The following is a 20,291-nucleotide window of genomic DNA, read 5'->3' as shown; positions in this document are numbered from 1 at the left end:
CCAAAAGAGGCTGAAAGCTAAGCCTCTTGTACAAGAGAGTTAGCTAAGTTGTGAATGCAAAGGAAAAGTTGATGAAGTAAATTAAAGTGACACTCCAGTGAATACAAATGATATGAAAACAAGCCTTATTTATTGCTAATATTTGAAAGAAGTTCTGTGGATAAAATGATATCAAATGTAATCACATGCTACAGAAAAATTATTTGTGAAAGGAGGAATCAATCAATCCAGCAAACTTCATTGTTGTGTTATTTTAAGAAATTGTCACGGTTACCCCAACTTTCAGAAACTACCATCCTGATCAGTCAGCAGCTATCAACAGGGAGGCATGACCCTCCACCAGCAAAAAGTCACCACTGATGATTTTCTGGAAGGGGATGGTTATTATTACTAGTTTTTTTAAACAAATCGAGTATTTTTACATTAAATTATGCATATTGGGGTTTTTTAGAGATAATGCTATTTTACTCTTAATAGACTACAGAATAGTGTAAACATAACTTTTATATGCACTGGGAAGTTAAAAAAAATCATTAGAATTGCTTTATTGCAACATATACTTATTGTGGCAGTCTGGAACCAAACCCACAATATCTCCAAGGTATGTCCATACCTCCTACCATCTCAGGCTTCTTGCCAAAAACTTTTCTTGAGCCATTTCCAAAGAAAAACAGGAGAGGAAAGAAGTAAAGCAAAACTCAGAGTGGCCTGAAAAATAGAAAGAAAAGAACAAACTTGGGGCAAGAGCAGCATTCGGATATAAAAGATTACTAGCTAATAGAGGAAACAAGTCAGGAAAAAAATAAGCACTTCTGTTTTGAGGAATAAATCTTTTGCTTGGCACCAGCCCACTTATCATAGCTGTGTCTTCTCAGACTGTAAGTACTGTCTTACTCCATTCAGATACTCATGAGAACCATCTTCTTTCCAACTTCCAAACATCAGTTTCAGACCACTTTCTATATGTCTTTCATTTATCTGTTGGAATCAATGTCTGAATAGATTGTAAGATGTTAGAGGGCAGGCTCTGGGCTGTTGTGAATAGAATCTAAAACTCTACCACAATTCCTACATACAGATGAACACTTTACATGCACATGCAAATGCAGAAATACAACTTTTTAATTGTTTGGATGGTTTTGATCATTGAATGTCTCCTCATTTTCTACAGAAAAAAATGTCATATTCATTTGTCGCCCTCATCCCGCAAGAATGACAGTCAGCCTGGTATGGTGTTAATGCTTCATTCCACCTTTATTTCGTCAATTTCCTTAGCTTATGTGCAGCAGGGTGATCAATAAGGGGCCAAACAATGGGGAGAGCCAATGAGAGTCTTGTTACTATGCTGATTAAATTTGAAACAGCCAATGACTATGTCCTCCTTTAGGCGGGCTTCACCAGAACGTTCATTGTTTACTTGCAGCGTATTTTGCTGGCAGTGAGCCAAGCACCATCTTGTAATGGCGGGGACTTTCCCGGCCGGAGGCGGTCCCCGACATCTCCCCATTTTTTGTTGTATGGCAGAGATCGTGCCTGTCTTAGGTCATCAGTAGCAAAAAACATCCTTACCCGTCATCAGACACAAGATATCGATGATCTCTGTCCTGTCTTAGGTTAGTATGTTTCTCTACTGATCTTACCCGTCTTTGACTACTGACCTAGCATGCTTAGCCATATCTGGGGAGATGTCCCAGCCTCTATTGACATAAAGGCTTGTACTATAGCTCGGCTCTGCACTCGCTGCTGTGTTCTCCATTGGCGAACTTTTCTGAATAGAAGCAGAATGCCAATAAGAAGGAGGACAAGAAGACCAATTATGCCAGCCCATTGTTTGGTGAACTGGAACATATTGCTGAATGTTTGAAATAGCTCTGGAAGGGAAGCTGGTTGCACACGCGTACTATTTAGTCGAGTTATCTCAGCCAGAAGGATTCGTGTGAAATCTTGAAAATCGTCAGACCAAGCACCCTGCAAATACTGGGAGAGCTGTTGGGAGGAATTGCAAAACTGACTAAGGTTAGGGAATTTTACAGGGGTAACACAGAGCGCAGAAAAAGGAACAATAGAACCAACACTCAGTATTTCAACTAGTGAAGAACGGGGGGGAAGATAAAGGAAGAATTAGTTAAGGGTAAAGGATAGGGCCAAGCCTTCAGAATAGCCCATAATTCATGTGTCGCCGTCGGGGGAATTAGGAATATCAGAGTCCCCCACGACAGTAGGAGGATCATGGCTTTCTCTGTCCTCATCCTTGTTCTCAGGGGCCTTCCGGACCAATCTCTCTGGAATCCAAATTGGCACTTCTTTGTCCTGTGGGAAAACACAAATGGAACCTCTGCTCCAGATTAATACAGGATCCGGGCCTTTCCATTGTCCCGTAAGGATATCCTTCCAAAGAACTAAGGGCTTGGGGGAAGAATCCATATGGACTGAATGTCTTTCAGCTGCTGCTTGACCATTTTTATCGAGCATCAAAAAATTTCCTAGCAGTTTTCGTTTTTAATGGCGTGCCATTGGCCTTTAGAAGGTCCTTTAGGGAACCCTCTAACCTCGACTTTGACAGTCCAGATCCCATAATTAGAATCCCAACCTAATGGCTGTTCCGCGTTTACTCGCCGATAAATCCCGGCTCTAAGGCCGCCCCGCTTCTTATTGCGGACTTGCTAAATCCTAGCTCTAAGGCACCCCGCTTCTTATTGCAGACTTGTACAAGTTTCCCACCACCTTTGTCGTGGTGCTTACCTGCTTACCTGCAGACTTCTCCCTTGCAAGGTTTTTCTATTTTTCTTAATATTTCCCGGGTTTTGGCACCATTTGTCGCCCTCGTCCTGCAAGAACGACAATCAGCCTGGTATGGTGTTAATGCTTCATTCCGCTTATTTAATGCTTCATTCCTATTTATTTCGTCAACTTCCTTAGCTTATATGCAGCAGGGTGACCAATAAGGGGCCAAACAATGGGGAGAGCCAATGAGAGTCTTGTTACTATGCTGATTAAATTTGAAACAGCCAATGACTATGTCCTCCTTTAGGCGGGCTTCACCAGAACGTTTGTTGTTTATTTGCAGCATATTTTGCTGGCAGTGAGTCAAGCGCCATCTTGTAATGGCGGGGACTTTCCCGGCCGGAGGCGGTCCCCAACATTCATTGTCTCATTCACCATTTTTACCCTGCGTACCTCTTACTACTGTTTGTTTTGTTTCTTAAACACTACACTCTTCATTTGTAAGATACTGGAAATCTTGACCTTGCAAATATTCAATAATTTAATTCTTTCATGATTTTGTCCATGGTTTTCTCTTGTCTTTGAACACCCTTCAAGCTTCTTCAAAATTTATATTCCTACTTATCCTCCAGACTCAAATCTCTAAATCTTTTCTCATTCTCTTCAAACATACTCAGTCAGTACCCTTCTCCAGAATATCCACATTGCTTTGCTTATATATTAATTATGATAATTAACACTTACCTCCACTAAAATTAATGCTGTGCCAAATCTTTGTTCCCAGTTTTCTTACTTATTCAACAAATACTACATGGCATTTCTTGAAGGTGGAGACTTTAATCTTACCTGATTATGTGATCTTTTCAGCTCTTAGCTCCATAAAACTATGAACTCTTTTATTTTTACCTTTCTAACACTACCACTTGAAACATTAAATTATTAATTGGAATAATAATATCTGTTATCATGAGCTGAACAATTACCATGTGCCAGATGTTTTAATAATCTTAATTCAGTAGATTGTTAAGAAATGTTTGAAGTGATTATTAATAAATTTATTTTACAGGGAAAAATTAGCCTAAGGTGCATTAATTGGTCTAAATTCATATAGGAATTGTCAGTTTGGGATTTGAATCCAGTTCTGTTTGAAGGGAAGATCTGTATTTTTAACCATTATGTGCATGGTCTCCCAAAAAGCGGGCAGGCAGCTAGTTGGGAATTTAAATGAATGTTGACCATTTCATAAATGATAATTTACTATTAAAGAGTTGAATGAATTATGAAAAATAAAGTACTAATTCTGGTGCTAATGAGGACAGAAAAAATGATCAATTTTATCTAAATTCATTAAGATTTATTACATAACTAACCAACTTTTAAAACCAAAGCATTTTTTTTATAAACTATCTACATTAGATCATTACTACTTTTTGACTTGGAATCCCTCTAAGACAAAATTCTAAATATTCTCTTGGAAATAAGAATAAGACAAAAAGATGATAATGAAGAAATTAGGGAGCACTAAGTTAAACTGTTAGAAAATAGGTTATACAATCCATACAAAGACCTCATCAAAAGGCAGAGAAACCACTCAAGGATTACATTAAGTAATAGGGTTAAGAAGAATATGGTCTGAAAGAATTGAGTATCTTCTAATAACTGTAAGTACATGAGTTTCTAAAATGCCATACATAATATCCATGAAATTATGTTGCATAATGTAATAACACGTTATGCTACCATTAACGCATTATAACTATGTCATTTGGAAGGCTAATTTTTTTGTGTAAAACCACTTAACTACATAAAATTGAAAATAATGATTATTGTAACTACTTTCACATTTCATCTTTAGAAGTTCAGGATTAAATACTCCATATGCGGTTATTTTATGATGATGTGTATTTTTATGGAGTGGTCATATAGTGTTCTAAGTAATAATTGTCTTAAAATTCCCAAATACATAAATCATAAGGTCTTTTTACATACTATTATTATGAAAAGTCAAAGTAAGTCACTTAACACCTACTTAACAGTACGTATAGAGTTGAACATAAAATTTGGATAAAATCTCAGAAGAAAACTATAAGTTTTATAGAAGAAGTAAGGGAGCTAGGATTTTATGGGCTAGGCACTATATTTTATATGCAGGATTTATCCAAATGCATGTAAAGTAGGGTATTATTTTCTTCATTTTAAAATTTTTCTCCATTTTTAGGAATAAGAAGAATGAAACACAGAGAGGTAAAACTCTGCTTAATATCACAGAACTAATAAGTAGACAAGAGGCTCCCTAAATATTATGTAACATGTATTCAATCAATTAACTTTACCTGAACATATATTAGATATTGAATGTAGCTTTATATGCTGAAAATTACAAAGATGTTTAGGCTATGGTTTCTATCCTTCAGGATCTCACCACATACTGAAGAGAGACAGATAAACATATACTGTAATGCCTGTAAGACATTATGGGAGTTCAAGCTATGAAGTCTTCCTGTAATATGGATATCATTACTAGAGAAAAATAGGTTAAGGAGAGTAAGGAAAGAAAGAACTCCAACTTTAAACTTCTCTATATAGGTTTTAATTAATCTGCCATTTTTCCTCATCTCCCCTCTATTTTATGTCTATTTAGGTCTGAACATACGATAAAAACTATCCTTTGTGAACAAAGAACGCTGACAGTATGTCTGACAAATACTATATAATATATTCCACATTCAACAATCAAACATATTAGGATTTTTTTATTCCTAATTATCTTCCTTGAAGTATAGGTAAAGACTGGGTAAAGGCAGGTAGTAGAGTTTTTCAAATGGAGATTAGGTAGAAGAAAGACTAAACATTGATTAGTATGGTAAATGCTCTTACACTGGTTATTACATTCATCTCCACAAATCTCAAACACCAAGATTTAATGCACCTTTTGTGCTACTGCTTTTTTCCTTTTTTCTTGAGTATAATCAATGATTATCCATATATTTAAGATATGAAAGCATTACATGTGGTACATTGTCTATCATATTTAAACTTATAATATTTATTAGTTATATTACTAGCTATATTACAAATATTTAAAAATATTTATTAATGTATTCTTTTCATGGATTTATGATTGGGATTCTTTATTCTTTTAGTTTCCTCTGTCATATTTGTCACTTCTTTCTTGTTTTCTTATATAGTTCTGAACATATATCAACCCAATCTATTTTTCTTTTTATTATTCTTTTTCTTTCTTTTATTTTTTTTTGCATTAGAGTTGGCAACATTTCCCAATTATTATCAGCTGCAAATTTAATTAACATGCTGTTTATTTCTTCTTCCAGATAATTAATAAAGTTGTTAGAGAAAACTTGGATGAACACCAAACACCCTACCAGACATCTCCCCTAAGTCGGATGCTCTGCCATTTATAATTACCTTTTTCTTATGGTCCTTAAGCAAATTTTCAGTGCTCATTTCAGAGCCAATTTAAATTAATTTGGAGGGAACTACTTTAAGAAATACACCAACTGTTTCATAGTCCTTTCTTAGAAGTTTGATTCTGTAAAACATTTATACTTTATTACTCATGCCAAAACTATATTAATGAAATTAGACATTTAAGCACAGGTAGAGCAAAGTCTAAAAGTTCTCAATGAGAGAGCATGGTCTCAATAAACATTTAAGACAAAGCTCTAATTGCATTATTTATGACTTAAATGAGAACATGAAAGAGGCATTTACTTTTCACCTTTTGTGCCACTGATTTCCCATTTCACTTAATGAAATTACTAGCTGATTTCAACTTTTATTAATCATTTTTGGCATTTAATATATTCTATAGTAATACATTGAAAAGTGATTAACTTTTTGCCAAAATTGAAGAAGAGTGTTTTAAGAAAGCTTTACATTAATATAATTTCAAGAGTTTCCAAGTGTAAAACTTTAGCACTAACCCAGGATTATTTTCATAATTTTAAATTTATGTAATGCGATGCATTCAAATTTAAAGATATTTCTTAGGGTGCCTGGGTGGCTCAGTGGGTTAAGCCGCTGCCTTCGGCTCAGGTCATGATCTCAGAGTCCTGGGATCGAGTCCCACATCGGGCTCCCTGCTCAGCAGAGAGCCTGCTTCCCTCTCTCTCTCTCTGCCTGCCTCTCCATCTACTTGTGATTTCTCTCTGTCAAATAAATAAATAAAATCTTAAAAAAAAAAATAAAAAAAAAATAAAGATATTTCTTAGATTTTTACATTATGTGTTAATATATAAGTATTACTGTATGTGTTACCATCTTTGATTCCTATAATCATGGAATTTTAAAGCTAGGAGGTATACGAAATAATAATCAATACAATTCTCTTGTTTTATAGGTGAAAAAAAGATACTGACCTTAGAAATGATGACTAGGTCAGGTTGATCAATCTGGTACTGTGATCCATAGAACCATTGTCTTTGAACCAAAACTTTAGAGATTCAGATCTCTTAGAGATAGATATTTAAAAGTTTTCATTTTCTGATCATGTTGATTGTGACAGCAATCCAGAAGAAAACTGTGTATGTACTATTTGGATTAAGTAATCAATTTACATATTTTCCAGAAGCCAAGGAGACAGCACAATCAGGAGATAGCATTGTAAATAAATGGCATTAATATAATTAGATTGTTATAACGTAACAAATCTATAGTACATGGAGTTATAGACTGCCTGCTCAATTACTGGAAATAGACAGATATGCCAATGGTCATTTGTCATTGTTAAGTTCAAGCTAGGCGTACTTATTAATAGAGGAAAAGTTCCAGGAACTCAAGAAGCAAGACCAATAAAGAATCTTAACAGCCAATAACCCCTTCTTGTGCCTAATCACAAAAGGCAACTGAACATAATGTAGGAGTTTTACCTAAGTCTTCTTCCGTCTGAACTCACTAAGAAATTATGGTTACTTAAATATCCATAATAGGCTAAAACATTTCCAAAGGAAATAGCTTTGATTTCCTATTATTAAATTTAATGCAGTACATTCAAAACACATCTGTTCCTTCATTTTCCTACATGAGAGGCCAATGTCATATGTTTAAATGAACAACATAGGACTTTTATATTAGACAGTTCCTCTTAAGTCTGAAAGTCACTTGCCAAACTCTTCTCCTATGTCCCAACTTCCCTAAGAAGGTATTGATTTTGAGATCATAAGATGTGTTATACATAATTGTCATTTGTAGCTGTATCTCTGGATTTGCACATAATGTTAATTGTTGCAAATTTGATAATCAAGCTGTATTCCTCAAAAATATTTAATATTATACCAGTAATCTATTTTCTTAAAATAATAAATCTTTCCAAAAGTCAGAATTTAAATTATTGTTGAGAAAGATATTAAGATGCAAACAAACCATATGTTTCAAGACAGAGAGCTGAGCACACAGTAACTTCTTTCAGTCAGACTCATTGAGTTGATTATATAGTAGCATACAAGTGAAAAAACACTTAAAAACTCTGAGGTACAAGCTATAGGAAATCAGAGGACAAGAATATAAGAGAAACAACCATTTTGTAGAATTTCTTAAAAGTGACACACATAAAATCAAACTTATGGATAAAGAAGGGCTAGCTAATTTAAAAAGTATTATTCAAATACATATATTTATTCATATCTCTATCATATCTCTCTATACATCCTAGAACAGAATATTGATTTTTCAGAGTAGAACATTTTAGTATTGATATGTGGCATGCAGTATAGTGTGGCAAGTCTTGCCTGCTATACTGAAATGAAGGCCTCCAATTGTTAAACGGTGTCCACTCACATAGGTTTTGTGGTCAGTCCTCTTAAATCAGGTGATGGGCTATAAGATATAAGAGAAGCCCACATAAACTACCTATATTAATCAAATTAGTTTTTCACTCACACATAAAAAAAATCGCTAAATAATGATAAGACCTAGGGAATAACAATAGTTGAAAAGAAGACTGAGATAAAGAAACAGATAAACTAGGATCAGCAGTAGCAGAGAAAAAACAGGGATGTTCAAAGAATTCCAAATATACATCCTCAAAGAGCATTGAGATGATATTGCATCATAACACAAGAACATGCTTCCATGAAAAAGGAACAAAGAACCAGAAATAGTTCCTGAAATTGAACTGATTGTCAAAATAATAGTAATAATAATAATAATAGCAATTTACAAAATTTACTGAAAAATTCCTTGAACATAGAGTAAAACATCAAAAAGATTGAACGCTTAAAGAAAAAAGATTGAATACTTTACTTGAACAAAAAGTAAGGAGTCACATAAAATAAATCTAGGAGGGCCATATTTTTCTAACAGAATTTGATTCATTTATTAGTCAAATATGTATTGAGTGCTTACTATGTACTCCATATTGTCTCAGGGATTTTGTCATGGTAATGAATAAGAAAGAATCTTGCCTTCGTGGAGTTCACATTCTATTGGAGTATATAAAACTCAAGGCATTCTTAAAAAGAAGAAAAGAAAACATAGGAGCAAATAAGAAGTATAAGTCACCAATAGAGAAATATGAAGAGATGCTAAATAGCATTTGTAAAATGGTTAAGAGTCAGTTGCAGAATGCCACTGGGGGCACAGTGAAACAAAACACATTTTTGATAAATGCAAGGCTCCAGAAATTTGATACTCATCCACTCTTTTCTTTTTTAAACATTTCTAGAAAATGAAAATTAAATTTAAGAAAGATCAAGATATATATAATATATATATTTTATATATATATGACATATATGTAATGGAATATTACTCAGCCATAAAAAGAATAAAATCTTGTCATTTGCAACAACATGGATTGAGCTAAGGAGTATAATGCTAAGTGAAATAAGTCAGAGTAAGACAAATACCGTATGATTAGACTCATTTGTGGAATTTAAGAAACAAGACAGATGAACATGGTGGGGAAAGAGAGAGAAGGAAGCAAACTATAATAGATTCTTAATTATAGAGAACAAACAGGGTCGGTGGAGGGAAGTGGGTGGAGGATGAGCTAAAGGGCATCATGCTTAGCAAAATTAAGTTAAGCAGAGAAAGACAACTATCATATGATCTCCCTGATATGAGGAAGTGGTGATGCAACATGGGGGCTTAAGTGGGTAGGAGAAGAATAAATGAAACAAGATGGGATTGGGAGGGAGACAAACCATAAGTGACTCTTAATCTCACAAAACAAACTGAGGGTTGCTGGGGGGAGGGGGTTTGGGAGAACGGGGTGGGATTATGGACATTGGGGAGGGTATGTGCTTTGGTGAGTGCTGTGAAGTGGGTAAACCTGGTGATTCACAGACCTGTACCCCTGGGGATAAAAATATATGTTTATAAAAAATTAAAAATTAAAAAAAAAATTTAGAAAAAGTAAAATCTTTATAGTAATTTTGAAAGACATAAAGAATGCCATGAAAATATTCACTGGTTATTTTACAAGAAAGTTCTTAGAAAAAACGTCTTTTTATTTTATTAAAGAAAGAAGTATTCCATATTCATTGATGATGACAAGTGGCTCCAGTGACGTGATGATTAGTTGACTTTCTTTTTACCCCCAAAGAATAAAAACACTCCGTATATATCTTTAAATAAAGATGTATTTATACCAATGAATAATAAAGAAACTTCATTTGAAAAAAAATATATAATAAATTTTGAAAGGAGATATTTGGAGGTGATTTGTCATTTTGGGATTTTGTTGTCAAAGTGATGCATCTTCTACAAAGAGGCATCTTTGTTTACTTAAAAAATTCAATCCTGCTAGACAGGAGTCTCCCTTGGCTTACAAATGTCCTAAATCTCACTGACAAAGACGATTGATAGCAGGATTGTGACATCCCACCAAAAAGTCTCCCAACTATCTTAATGTTAATGGCTGGTCTAAAGACAACATTGATCAAGCCGCAAGGGCAAGGGCAAGGCCACCGGCAGGCCTCGGACATCCTGGCACCTTGTAGGCCCTCTTTAGCATATGAAAACTCCATTGAAACCTCCCTTCCCCTCACCTTCCCCCAACCGCGAGGTACATAACCTGCCACCCCTCACAACCCGGGGCAGCAGCTCTTCCTGCCCATGGGTTCTGTCCCCATGCTTTTTTTTTTTTTTAAGGATTTTATTTATTCATTTGACAGAGAGAAATCACAAGTAGATGGAGAGGCAGACAGAGAAAGAGAGAGGGAAGCAGGCTCCCTGCTGAGCAGAGAGCCCGATGGAGAGGCAGACAGAGAAAGAGAGAGGGAAGCAGGCTCCCTGCTGAGCAGAGAGCCCGATGCAGGACTCAATCCCAGGACCCTGAGATCATGACCTGAGCCGAAGGCAGCGGCTTAACCCACTGAGCCACCCAGGCACCCCTGTCCCCATGCTTTAATAAACCATCATTTTGCACCAAAAAAAAAAAAAAATTCTCGGCAGGAAAATTTTCTAACATGTCTTGAAATCTAAAGAGTTTCAGCAATGTTGAAGCTATTCATTAAAAATATTAAAATGCTATTCAATCCAACTAAATGCAAAAATAATTGTCATTAGACACATGTAAATTTATGATCAACATTTAAATGTAAATGTTTGCATATTTGGGGATGGAATTTGAAAACCAGTATAATGATTCCATAAATGCATTTCTTTTGTAATAACTTCATGAGGTATTGTTTCCAGCTATGGTAAAAAGTAAAACCAAGTACCAGAATAATCTGAATTTAGAGCCAATCTTTCTTTCTTTCTTTTTTTTTTTTTTTAAGATTTTATTTACTTATTTGACAGACAGAGATCACAAGTAGGCAGAGAGGCAGGCGTGGTGTTGGGGGAGCAGGTGGGGCGGTGGGGTGGGGAGCAGGTTCCCCACTGAGCAGGGAGCCCCATGTGGGGCTCAATGTGGGGCTCGATCCTAGGACCCTGGGATTATAACCTGAGCTGAAGGCAGAGGCTTTAACCCACTGAGCCACACAGCTGCCCCTAGAGCCAGTTTTTAGATACTGCTATACCACCAAGTCTTTAAGTAAGATTTCCAAAAATAAGGAATCATATCCAGTTATGTAGAACTCACTCAAACATTATAATCAATACAATTACTAAAAACAAAATATGTTTTGTCTTATTAATAAATAAAGAAGATATTAATATATTTCCTTTATTTTCTCCCATCCTCAATATTCTCTTCATGTGTACCTTAGAATATATATTTTGAGTACAGTAACATAGATGTATAATTTATCTATAAATGCAAATATATTAAGGATGCTTGCTCAAGTGTTTTACTGAGAGAAGTGGGATATATAAAAATTTAAACTGAGTGTAAGGAACCAGTCAATATGATACGTATATAATAGGACCCTAGTGGCTCAAGAATGAACATCTCTTTCCAAGGACCTAACTTATTGTCAGGAAATTCCCTTGCTTAGAGAAGAATGTGGCTTATCTATTGATAGACTAAGATAACATTGTGCTTTACTTGCATTTCTCCACAAGCCCAGATTCTGAGAAAAATAAGAGAAATGAAGAGAGGTTTTCTTAGAGTTTTAATAATTTATTTATTAGTATTTTTTTAGGTTCTGAAATATTTGGGCACTGAGTGGCAAAGGATATTATAAATCATATTGGTCTAAAATAAGAGAAAACTTAAAACTGTATATTTAAAATTTGTGTATATTTTGACAAATAGCTGAAAATAGAAAAGAAAATCTTCGTGCTAAAACAAAATATTACATATGAAATGTAGAGTTCCAAAGGACAATGACGATGTTATATTTAACATGCTCCTGGGTTTCTCAGCAAACCTAAAAGAACATTCCGTAATATTTCAAGATTGCCCCTTAAGAAAAAATAATATATTACTTAAGAATTTATATTTCTTTTAGGTGTGGATACACAATGACAGAATTCCACAAACAGCATGATAAAAAGAGACGTTTTCTCAATATTCTATCACTATACTTACTGAAATTCTCAAAAGGACATTTAACATGCATGTCATTTATGTTGATAAATTTAACTAGTTTTCTCTTTCCTCTTAACGTATCCTGAGAGCAAGAAGTTGATTTCTACATGTTGGGTAGCTCTCTACAACAGAGTTGAGATTTACTCAAAAACCTTCGTTGGTTCACCTCTACTATTTCTTCTGCTCTTTCAGCAAGGTGTTTACCAAATAAAGAAATAAAATAGATACTTTGTAATACGAAGTTTGAGAAGGTAAGGATTTCTTGGTGACAAAGTTCCAAATCAAGCCTGTTATAATATAGTTGTTACTTCAAATATTTATAACATTATTTATATTTCTGGTGTTTTGTTCTTTTCTTTTCTTTTCTTTTCTTTTCTTTTCTTTTCTTCTCTTCTCTTCTCTTCTCTTCTCTTCTCTTTTTAAGAGAAGTATTTATGGGCAGCCCACTTTCTTGGGGAACTCATAAATTTTCTGGCAGGAAATGTGTCCACCAGCTGGCTCCCCACATTGTCAGAACTAGGTTCAGAATTCAAACTCTCTTCTTGCACCATATCCAACAGCAAGAAGGGTTCAGGGGCTGAGAGGCAGGTAGATGCTCCCCGATTTTAGCTGTGTTTGTTGTGACGTGGGGCTAATACCTATCTCACAGGGCTATCCAGAGGATTAAAAAATAGCTTTCTATAAAGCTCTTTGGAGATCCTTGGATAAAAGATGCCACGGAGGCACACAGCATTCTTATCTCCCCAGTTGCCACAGAGCTTGCGATTTCCCATGGCATGTTGTATCAACCTGAGAAAAAGCAAGGGTGAGCTGTGGAAAATAGGAACATTGGCACTGGAAGGGATAGATAGCACTAGCCCCTGTGAACCACATAGGCTGCCTCCTGGGATGCTAGAAGATAGTCAGGATTGTAATTAATGGATAGGGATGGTGATTCTCTTCCTGGGATAACTGTGGCATTGCAAATTGGTGAAATTACACAGTTTGTATTCTGTAATTTTGTTTGACTAAAAAAAAAAAAATTAACTAGTAAAATAGCCTCTAGGAAAACTGAAAGGAAGCATAGCATCAAAACCTGTAATGTGAACAGCTTAGCATTGAACTTGAAAGGTATCCTGCAGTTAACTATTTCATTTATAGGCCAGGAATTTCTACAACCCAAGTTAAATAAGTGTTCTTTATAAAGATCTTGCTGGGTTTTGCGGTGGATAAAGATGTTGAACAAGCACTGCTAGAGGGAGAAAGTCTTTAACTTGTGCCATACATTGTTTTAAGTGTCAAAATATATGCCATATTTTGAATTCCTTTAATTCAAATAAGCCATATTTTGGCTTTTAAAAAGCTATTAATTTCAACCGCTTCATTTTATAAATATCACCTCTGAAAAGCACATATTTCTCTTTCCTACAGAAAAACTAATTAGGTATTCCATATTGCTAGTAGATGACATGATGACATTAATTTCTTTTATATATATATATGTATACATATACATATATATGTGGGTGGGGGAGGAAGGCGATAGAACAATTCCTATCCCTTTTTCTCTGATGGTGCTGGAAATCACTGGAAGAAAGTGAAATGCAGGGACTAAATAAAAATATGGGAGGTAGAGAGGGAAAATCAATAAATATCTAAATTATTTAAAGAAAAGCTACTACCGAGTGTCTTACTGTCATGCATCATACCCTGGATCTAAAGCAGACAGGTGAATTGTCTCCAGCCTGCATTGGTTTGGACACTCTCTCCAGCACGCTCATTAGCAGCTCGAAGTCTAGGCTCCCTGTTAGTAGAAAGGCAGGGATCACAGCAGGGAAGTTATATCTCAGGCTTCTCACATTCCTGCTCTATCTTAGCAAAGCTTTACAAAGCCTTTTCTGGCAGCTCATTAGTAGGTGCACTGATGCATAAGAGACAGTCATTAGAAGTGTTTTTCAACATTGGCTTTTGATCAGGTGACTAGTAGCATCGTGGAGACATTTACTTACATTGTTTTCCATAAGAGATTCTGTTACTATATTGAGAATGACATACATAAAAATGTTGAAAACCAGCTTGACCTTTCTATGACAAAAGGGGAGAAGAAAAGAAACTCCATTAGTTCCCTGAATCTTGCCTTTATACTATCAACTATGACGTAATAGATGCGTGGACTGCTCCTTCAGTCACTGTTGTTTTGTAGCTTTAATAATATAAGCCAAGTTCAAATCTACTATTTGATTTAGGGTTATGACAAGGAGACACTCGTGTGAGCAAATACAAATAAAATATCGCAAGCTTTATAGAGTCTTTTCCAATGCCAGGCATTTGTTTTTTCATCGTAAGGGCGGACTTTCCAAATAAGGGCAAAATCATCACACACAGCCTAATGAAGCCTTGTAAAAAATTAGCAGACAAAATTCAGATGGCCGATCAGTCTCTAAAGAGAGCTTCCATCGTAAAAACTTGTTAAGACTGCAGGAACCATTTTTTGTAAGTAAAAGCATAAGACATCGCCTATGGAGAAAGCGTATATGGTCAAGTGAACCCCCGTCACAAAATAAGATCGGATTTGCCATTCCTTTAAGAGTGCTCTGTTTATAAAGTAAAACAGGCTCTTATGCATAGGGAATTGTACTTTTGCTAATAAATTTTCTTTTCATTGATGATTATCTTTTATCACCGATACTGTTCTGTCTTTCCCCCCAAACACCTATTTTGTCAGGCCTTGTTTTGGTGACAGCTTTGATTTCATCAGTTCACAGAGTATACATTTAGCCTGCAGTTCCTTGTGAACAGAAGAAAATCATGGTAAGTACATACCCTGACATGCAACTCAAAAGGAGGAGAAGCTTTCTTTGTCAAACTTTCCTGAAACAAAGTGCATCAGCTTAATCAGGTCTGTTCTTGGCAATGTAGGAACATGACATGCCAATTACATAAACTTTCAGCTAAGTGAAGACTCCTGCTGACTAATTCAGTGTTGATTGTTTTCCGCTACTTGGCTTTGACTGCTTGTTAAGACTTAAGGGGGGAAAAAAAAGAGGGGATGGGAGAGAGGGTAAAAATTGTAGGAATTCTCTCCTTCCGTCAAACATTCTTATGATTGCCAGCAATTAGTTAAGCTTCTTGGCGGTGAAATGACAAGATGGAACTTGACCAAATACAATGTGTGGAACTCACAGGCATCTGCCCCAGCTGAAAGACATTACAATGTTTGTTAACCTTACGGGTCATTCCTGATTCACTTCTGCAGACAGAAAACAAGATTTATATAACACAGATCAATACTGCCCTAAGACTTTCACCATTGAGGATGCTAGATTGAGGCACTTCTCTTTATCAGTTTACCATGACACTAATGTATTTTGCCTGTTTTGCCTGGGCAGTGATGAATCTGTTGGCAAGAGCAAACAAATAAGTTTTGTTGTTGAGAGACATGTTGTCCATGATTTGTCTCAGCAGACATGCCAGCTTGCTGGCCAATTCATTTCCTATTTAATTTAAGTGGCATATCTGTCTTCCCCTTTCAGGTATGTCTTTTGTCTAGTGCACAACCTCCCTGGCAGTGCTCTGAGAGAGTTTGTAGTAGATCTCTGCAAGTAGATTGACACAGCAGAGCCAAGAACCCAATCTATAATTTTCAGAAGAATCTCTCTGAAATACAGAGCCACCACCTAACCTAGCGTCTGGCATGAAACCCCCATCTTACCCAGTGTCTGGCATGAAAGAATATCACAGCACCACTTTACAAAGAGTTCATGATTCTGATGCTACTTCCAACTTGTAAATATAGCAAACGTCCTTTTAAAAAATCAGAGCATATTTCCTCTATGGAGAAATATCTTGTCTGCTTTGTGAGACTAAGTATGTTATTTAATTGTGAGATATAGGTGGCAAAAATAAGAAAATATTTTGGTGTGTTACATGAAGGTATGGTCCCTACTCTCTTCATTACCTCAATTAGTTTTACTCAATGCTTTCGCTTTTAAGACACTGGATAATATTTATATGGCAGAGAAACAAAACAGAAGATGATTCATTTTGAAAGCAGTGTTTCTGTAGTTTAATTTTAAAGGAAGCTCCTTACAAAGGGAAGATACCATACCCTGTCACCAGACCCTCATGACACCTAACTAAATATTAATGGAAAAGCCAAGGAAGAAATGACGTGAAATTTCAACACCATGACAAAGCTGACGCTCTAGGAAAATGTGTCGAGCGGTGAAACCGTTAACGCAGGAGCTCCTCAAACTCTGACAGTCCTTAAGCAATGGAACGGTTAACAGAGCACAGCACGGTCCACAAATGTGCCAGCTAAATCTCTGTGTCAGAACACATTAATTATAGCAGTCAGTTTACCTTTCTCCTTCATAACATTTTTGATTAAAATTTCACACATTACAATGATATGTGTCTTTTCTACAAGCTGTGAAATTTACTCAGCCATCAATAGGTTTGGATTTTGTTCCTAAGAAGCTTATAGTACATAAAAAGTTGACTTATGATCTCTGAATAGTGAAATCAAGGACAGTTTCTTTTGGATAGACTTAGAATTTTATACCAACAGTGGTGTCACAGAGCAAAACATTCATTAGTAATATTGTACCCCCAAAAGCAATAACTTCTCTCTTAATATGTTGGCTCAAAATTTATAACTGTGAGGCTTAATTAAGCTGTAGATTATGTTTTGAAAGGTATAGTCAATGTAATGAATCCCTGAAGATAAAAAATAAACAATAAAAGATAATCAAAACATTTATCTATTTAATGGATTTATATAGTTGTGTTGTAAATGTTATTTAACAGATGTGCAAAGATTAATAAAATAATGCAATGATAATCGTGAAAACATTCAAATCATTATTATCTAAGTGGATGTGTAATAGTTTTATGTTAACTCTTAAAACTGCAGAATACAAGTTTATGAGCCTATCAGTTTGAAATCCAATTATTTTTACTGTAGTTTCGATTCTGTTCTATGCTTTTCTGATTGGTTACATAACACAAGACTGTTCTCTACTTAAAAATACAGGATTTAATAAACCTGGAGCCCATATTTCTCCAGTGTTCTATCATTTATCAAGTCTTAAGATTTCATCTACATCAGCCATGTCCTGGAATCACTCTTCTTATAAGATTCTCTTTTTAATAATTATTTAGACATCTGAAATATGGGTGTACAGGGTGCATCCTTAGATACACGTACATAAGCACATACTGAGCCACCCTCCTGCATACACACAGAGAATATTTCAGATTCTCTGGAACTCCTAAAGAAATCAAAGATTAATATATCTTTTTCACTTTAAAACATGTTAAGAGTCTTCTTAGTGAAACAAATTTATTTTTGATTTATTAAACTCAACTCCTTTGTTATATGAAAACAGTTGAAGTATAAACACAACATTTCAAATTTTCTATTGAGTTTGAAAGTTATACGGATTTGAATACCAGTGGGCATCTGTAGATCTTCCTCTCAGGCATGAATATTCTCAACCTCTCCATCATAAAAAGAATACTCCTTTTAGTAAAGGAGTTAATAGTAACCTAATCAATTTCCTTAGATCTCAACAAGAGTTTTACAAAATTCAATAATCTTTTTTTCATGGAAAATTTCTCAAACAGAGAACATACAAACATCAATATTTGGATATGGGAATTATAATGGTCAAATTTAGGAAAAAACAAACAGTGAAGATTTGGCTAAATAGGTCATTGATCCCAAGGCGTCCTAAATTGGAGACTGTAAATCCCCTTTTAGCATCCATGAGAAACTGGAGTTGAACCATTTGTGAAGTAGAAGTGGACCTTTCCCATGATACCTTACCATTTATTACATTTCTAGGAGTGGGGTCCACTCCGCACCTGGACTAGAGATTACAAGGCTCAAGCTTCCTTTTCTTCAAGTCATTGCCCAGTTTTCAACTGAAGAAGTCCAATTCCATTCATTCTGAGGCATTTCAGTGTTAATCCTAATTCCAAGAAGGTTGTCATAGTTAGCCTATATCCTACCCACTGTAATTTATGTTGTTTTCATTCTTGCCATCGAAGGAGACAAATTACTAATGACTATTTCTCATAAGATTTAGGCAAAATAGTAGGTTGCCCTTTAGTCTTTCCTTCTGTAAATTATTTAATCTGAATTTCCTTCATTTTTCCTTATTAGCCTGCTTGCAAATCTTCTGGTTATTTCTACTTCTTTCCTTCATATTGTCTTCAATTTCCCCTCTTTAGCTTAATGTGAGGATCCCAAATACTAATGCCATCCCAAGTTTAATGCCCCAGTGTACAAGCATCAAATTGGTCATGGAAATATTGAGTTTAAAGATATTAACAAGCACATTACTAAATATAAATAAACTGCCATTATATCCAATTTGCATGTACTTTCTAAATAAAATACAGATTTCTATTTATCTAAGAACTAGTATTTACTAAGAATGTTGGGAATGACCATTCAGAGGTCACACCAGGACTTTTACCAAGCAATATAACCAATACCAAGAATAATATAAGTGATATTCTTTCCCAAGGAAATGATACACATAATATCATTGAGATGGGCTGGGGTAAGGACCTATGCATCAACAAGATCAACAAGACCTTTCTTTCCCCATCCGGACACCATTGCAGAGCCCATTTGGAAGAAACATCCTTTCCCACCACTAAGTTAGCTTTGCCCACTTTGGGAGATAGATGTGCATAGGCTTCTGCTCTCCCTTACCTTCAGTGGGTTATTCAGGACCCAGTGGTTTCCAGTGTCTTATTCCTAGAAATCCTTAGTGCTTCCTCCTATTGCTCTGGCACTCAGAAGTTGCATAATGCAGCTTAGATCCTGAATTTTAGATGCTCTAAAAACAGAAATAGACAAGCTTTGGTCCAACAGAAATTTAGAAGGATAGATGTTTTTCTAGAACTTTCATTTTAAACCAGAGGCATTCTTATTTTATCTAGAGAGATCACTATGGGCCAGAGTTTCCAAAACTTTAAATGTCAGAATCACCTGGAAGGTTTATTAAAATACACATTACTGAGCCCTAAGTCCAGAGCTTCTGATTCAGTAGATGTATGGTGAGGCTCAAGAATTTTCCTTTTTCACAGTAAAGGGAGCCATCAACAAAATGAAAAGACAACCTATGGAATGGGAGAAAATATTTGCAAATCATAGATCTGAAAAGGTGTTAAATATCTAAAATGTATCAAGAGCTCACACAACTCAGTAACAAAAAATTCGATCTGAGTTTTTAAAATGGGCAGAGGATCTGACTAGACATTGTTCCATGAAGACAAGTAGCCAACAAATTGAAAAGATATTCAACATCACTATCAGAAAAATGCAAATCAAAACTACAATGAGATATCACCTCACACATCTTAGAATAGCTGTTATAAAAAAAGACAAGAAATAACAAGTGTCGGCAAAGATGTGGAGAAAAGGAAACACTTACGAGCTGTTGGGAATGCAAATTGGTGTGGTTACTGTGGAAAACAGTATGAAGGTTCCTCAAAAAAATTAAAAATAGAACTATATGATCCAACATTTACCCAAAGAAAAATGAAAACACTAATTTGAAAAGATATATGTACCCCCATGTTCTCTGCAGTGTTGTTTAAAATATCTAAGACATGCAAGGGCATCTGGGTGGCT

At 35.4% G+C, this 20,291-nt stretch overlaps 1 long non-coding RNA gene across 1 annotated transcript; it reads right to left on the bottom strand.

Moving 5' to 3' along the window:
• Positions 1-1,145: 1,145 nt before the first annotated feature.
• LOC123387998 lies at positions 1,146-19,718 on the bottom strand. The gene is made up of 3 exons (XR_006602526.1): positions 19,368-19,718; positions 2,743-2,828; positions 1,146-2,310 (listed from the first exon to the last, which is right to left on the bottom strand). It is a non-coding gene; the product is annotated as an uncharacterized LOC123387998 (long non-coding RNA).
• Between the last annotated feature and the right edge of the window lie 573 nt (positions 19,719-20,291).

The sequence above is a fragment of the Mustela putorius genome, unplaced genomic scaffold (assembly GCF_011764305.1).
Source record: "Mustela putorius furo isolate JIRA1106 unplaced genomic scaffold, ASM1176430v1.1 tig00003869_pilon_pilon_pilon, whole genome shotgun sequence".
Classification (NCBI taxonomy): Eukaryota; Metazoa; Chordata; class Mammalia; order Carnivora; family Mustelidae; genus Mustela; species Mustela putorius.
The sequence above is the reverse complement of the archived record's forward strand: the minus strand, read 5'-3'. Positions and strand labels throughout refer to the sequence as shown.